Genomic DNA, 5761 nt, shown 5'->3' with positions numbered 1-5761 from the left:
CTTCTGACTATTTTGTAGTAAGTAACGAATATACATCGGGGAAATGTATCGGAGTAAAAGTATACATTTTAATTAGGAAATGTAGTGGAGTAAAAGTAAAAGTCGGCTGAAATTTAAAAACTACAGATACTCCCAAAAAAATACTTAAGTACTGTAACGAAGTATTACTTTGTTACATTACACCACTGTATATCAGCCATTAAGTTTAGATATTCATATTCAAAGTATATTGAAGCAGCTGCCAAGCGCTTGTGTTCCAGTCTTGAAATTACGCACTTTGAATTACCAGCATTTCAATGAAATTTCATAAAGGACCGTTCACTCACTCCTAATGAAGTAACATTGATGGATTATAGCCTAACACAGCTCCATTGCTTATTTAGTGACTGTCTTTCTGCAATTTCACAATAAGGCTGTTAATACAATCATTAGCATCAATCCAATTACACAAAACATCTTTGTGAGAGAAGAATTGATTCTGTTCTTTCAAAAAGACTAAGCTGGGGTTAAAATAGTCACAGATTGTTCACCGACTCTCTTATGCATATTGTGCACAAAAAATGGCTGAAATTGTCAGTTCAAACCTGATTGGATGGCATATAAGTTTTTAATCAGTTGTTGGGAGGACGAATTGAAGTTCCCAGGCTCCTACAGTGAGTGTTTCCGAAGAAGAACTAGTCATTGCAGATTGCAAGGTTTATGCTTTTGAATTTTAAAAGATAGCAAGAGTTTGGTTTGAGACACAGTATCAAATAAACTTTCATAAAAATATGAAATGCCATTCACAATCCTTCAAAAATGATGCATTTAATAGTGAAACAGATTGTATTATTATTAGTATATTAATAATAATATATAGGCAAAGTATTTTTCCTCCAAATATACGATACTTTTTATTTTTTGCAAATTCCACAAATAATTGGCAGGTAGCACATTGAATTAAACATTGAATTTAATATAGACAGACTGAAATACTATTTTCTTGTAAATAATACTCCAATATTTTTTGTTGATTTTTAGAAAAAAAAGTTTCATACTGTGTACTGTACAAAAATGTGGCTAGTAAGATTTATTTAATTAATAATTTTATTGAAAAAGAGTGTATTAATTGAATCATAAAGTGACAGTAAAAACATTTTCTAATGCTAGAAAATATTTCCATTTCAAACAAATGCAGTTTTTATTTATTTATTGATTTATTTGTTTGTTTGTTTGTTTATTTATTTGTATTTGTATTTTTATCTATCAAAGAATACTGAAAAAAATATGTTTTTTTACCACAAAATCAATAAGAAATATAATAAGCAAGGTTTCATAAAGGGCATCAAATCAGCATATTAAAATATGAAACGTATTAAAATAGAAAACAGAAAAAAGTACAAAACTGTAATAATACTTCACATTACACATTATTTCACACCAGTACTAATATTATTAATCCTACAATATTACCCCAAACTTTTGAACAGTATGTATATTTGTGTAGTGCAATTCTATTATTGCAGCATCTTTTATTACATTACTAAATGATAAACAATAATAAGCACACCTGTAAATTCCACTTTTTACTAAATAATAAACAATAATAAGCACACCTGTAAATTCCACTTTTTACTAAATAATAAACAATAATAAGCACACCTGTAAATTCCACTTTTTACTAAATACTAAACAATAATAAGCACACCTGTAAATTCCACTTTAACCCTCTGGTGTCCGAGGGTGTTTTGGGGCCTGGAAAAGTTTTGACATGCCCTGACATTTGTGCTTTTTTCAGTTGCTTACAAACATTTGAATATATATTTTTTGTTTGTAGTTTATTTAGAATACATATAACTATCACATAAAATAACTCATGGGAGTGTGTGCATCACATGGTCTTAGCTGTGGTCCAGGTTCTTGTGCATGCAGGAATCTCTTTTTCCATGACCAAGTGGGCTGCTTTGCTTTGGCTCTCTTTGCAACAGGTTCTTTTACACTGTTATTCTCACATCTGAAATAAAAAAGCAAGCATGCGGTTTACACAAACTACATTATTAACATTATGATGATGTTCACTGATACTAGTACTAATTTATCACAACAAAGAACACAATTACCACATAGCAAACATAGTTTACCATACAGCAAATAAACCAAATGAAAGTAACATCTGTAAAATAGTGAATGCACACTTACTCTAAGATTCTGAATGGAGGTGAAAACTGAACGAGTGCCCCCTTACTGTGAGAGATGCAGGTGAAGGCAAGAGTGGTGTATTCGGTCCTAAAATAATTTGATAAACAATTGTAAGCATTTTTTCCCACAGTACCTTAGCATACTTCATGAGAAAACAGAATGCCAATAACAAAGAAACTACATTTTAACACTATCAACCACAAATAATATTACCTTATAGTCTAGGCATAATAAGAGTACAATTACTATACTGTGCACTTACTCAGTATGATTTTCCAGCTAACTCAAAACTGAACTCCCACCACCATCCTAGTTGCTCAAAAAAAAAAAACAATTGTTCTATATGAATATTAAAATTAACATACATATAGATAAATAAAAATATATACACATTTTTATCATTATTAAAAAAATGCATTTTACGGTGAACGCAGTAGACAGGCTAAGCACACGTGACGCGCCATTCCTGCATCCGCCACCGCTCGCACCTTATGTTTGCGGCTGAATGCAAATGATCATAACTAATGGACAACTATACCCGTGAAAAGACATCAGCAATCCGGCGCCGAGAAACTATTCTTTTAAAAAGAAGCTTGTGCATCACTTTTTAGGTACATTCATAATCATGTGAAACATTTTTTTGTCTGTTGACGTTAATAACGTGTTTTAATGTCGGTAAAAATTTAACCACCAACAACGCATGCTAATATTCTTTCTGAGTTTCCATGTTCCCTTACGAAAATTAGCCATGGTTTTACTACGAATAAACGACACGTGTGCCTTTCTTGTGCAATTATGCGAGTGATGCAGCCACAGTCCTAAACGAAAATTGAAACAGTTGTTAGCAATTATCAGAAGATGCATAGCTGATAAATAAATTGCATCACTGATAAGAAAGGACGCGCGTATATGTCTGTCGATGCATCACTTATTTACAGCTTACTTGATACGTTTACACATCAGACGATCGCGAACGCCAATGACCGCGTATAAAACTATTTTATAGAACATAAAAAAAAACTTCCTGGCGTTGTGAGACATATATGCAGTGAATGAATCTTCATAATGTTTCACTTGATTGTACATTTAGTCAGGAATCATGGTTTTCGCTCCCTCAAGGTCACATGATGACATGAGCTATGATCGGTCGCTTTATTAGAGGTGCATGCAGTCTTTTCCTGCCTGTGTGGGTGGCCTTGACTTTAAAGAGGTCAAGAGTAGGGTCACACAATCTTTGAAGAGAAAGACGAAGCTGACTGATGTCTCAAGTACATGTCGTTGGCGATCACATTTCAATGTTAGCCTCCTTTGGGGTGTATTTGTCCTTGTTTGGACATAGATTCACCATGAAATGATGGAACGTTGTTGGAGCCACGTGGAATTTCACAGTCAAGGAAAAGAAAACTTTGAAGACAGCTTTGATTCTCCTCCAATTGATCTACTGAGAAGAGGCTTCACTCTCTTCTGTGCAAGGACAGTATGGCAGCAGGTTTGTGCTATTGACTTTTAGAGCTGAGCCGAGTCTCTCCTGAAGAAATGCAACACTGGCGTAATGAAGAGAGGGGACCTTGACAAGATATCAAATCATCCAGGGGCACAAACGGGAGGGTGGGAGATCGAGAGCAAGCGAGAGAGAGGACAAGAACAAGAAAGAAAGAGTACATCACAACATCTTGCCCTCTGCTGTACTGTCTACTGACTTTCAGTCCTGACACAGCAATTAAAATACCTCTGTCTTGCCTGACCTTTATTTTCTCTCCTCCGAGACCAATAAATACTGCCCGTATTCGTCATCTTAAACAAGCCTCGAGTGTAGATGAGTCAAACAGGTATGTATGCGAAATGCAGCGTGGGATGCATAGCAGCTGTCCAATTAAAGAAGGTAGAGGAGAACAAAGCCAAGAGAAGAGATGGACAGTCCCCAGATACCTCTGGCTGTTATTTTAAGTAATAATCTTTAATTTAATTTAATTTAATTTAAATGTATTTTAAAATAAAATAAAATGTAATTTAATTTAATGTAATAAAATTAAATAAAATCTAATTTAATTTAATTTAATTTTTTTAGGGTTCACCCCAAAATGAAAATTGATTCAGAGTTGCCCCCACATCATTCCACAACCATAAGACGATACGATTTTATTAATACAGTTGATTTTGTTGTCTCAAACTTTCAGAAATCACGCAAAAGAAAATTAAGCAGTTTTACCACGATAAAACCATGGTTAATTTTTGTAAAGGTGGTGATGTCCACATGTTTTTGTTGAAGAAATTATAGAGGCTGTAGCATTTCTATCGCAAAAAGGTGGCCAAAACTTAAAGATTAAGTGGATATTTGAATTAGCCTAAATGTTTGGTCAAAATTAAATATGATTTGATCGTCCTGTAAGTGTAACAGCAGTAATTACCAGGCCTTTTGGCGCCCTTTACAAAATAGGCAATGAAGGCTACATAAATTGTTTATTTTGCATTACATTATGTATTATAACAGTGTTTTTAATGAAACCGTATAATTATTAATTAGCCAATCATTATTGCCTCATTGTTTTTATATAATGCATTTTAAGCATTTTCAAAGGCTGTTGTTGGCTTAGGTCTGTTTTTATAACCACAAAAAATATTATCCTAATACTTCTTTGTAAACTATTATTTGAAGTAACAGAACCATGGTTAATTTGTGGTTACCATAGCTACAAGAACGTCTCCAGGTTACGTATGTAACCATGGTTCCCCGAAGGGAACGAGACGCTACATTCTCCGACGCAGCTTGAGTTCCTGAAGGGGAACCATGATTTTTGGTTTTATTCGTATAAAACCATGGCTAATTTTCGTAAGGGAACATGGAAACTCAGAAAGAATATTAGCATGCGTTGTTGGTGGTTAAATTTTTACTGACATTAAAACACGTTATTAACGTCAACAGACAAAAAACGTTTCACAGGATTATGAATGTACATAAAAAGTGATGCACAAGCCTCTTTTTAAAAAAAAATTTCTTGGCGCCGGATTGCTGATGTCTTTTCACGGGTATAGTTATCCATCAATTATGATCATTTGCATTCAGCCGCAAACATAAGGTTTGCAGGAATGCAGGAATGGTGTGTCATGTGTGCTTAGCCTGTCTACTGCGTCCACCGTAAAATGCATTTTTTTAATAATGATATATATCTTCATGTATATATTTTTATTTATGTATATGTATGTTAATTTTAATATTAATATAGAACAATTTTTTTTTGAGCAACTAGGATGGTGCCCCCCTGGGAGTTAGTGCCCTACGCGAACTGCGTACTCTGCGTATAGGGAGCGGCGGTACACATGTTCCATGGGAGAAAATAAGTCATCCAGGTTCGTAACAACATGAGGGATGAACTTTTTGGGTTTTTTGGATAAACTAATGCTTTAAAATATTGAGCATGTCTAAAAGAAAGTAAAATTTGGTGCAGCCAAATGAAGCTCAATTTAATTTGCAGCAAGCAGGAACTAGGGGAAAAAGCTCCTGGGTATTTTGAGGAGGAGGGTTCTGAGTAAATGTGTACAGACGACGCCTCATTAGCTTCTAGCGCTGCGCAGCGGTTCCTCT

This window comes from Sinocyclocheilus grahami, unplaced genomic scaffold, assembly GCF_001515645.1.
Source record: "Sinocyclocheilus grahami isolate Dianchi unplaced genomic scaffold, SAMN03320097.WGS_v1.1 scaffold43.1, whole genome shotgun sequence".
Taxonomy (NCBI): Eukaryota; Metazoa; Chordata; class Actinopteri; order Cypriniformes; family Cyprinidae; genus Sinocyclocheilus; species Sinocyclocheilus grahami.
This window is presented reverse-complemented; position numbering follows the sequence as displayed.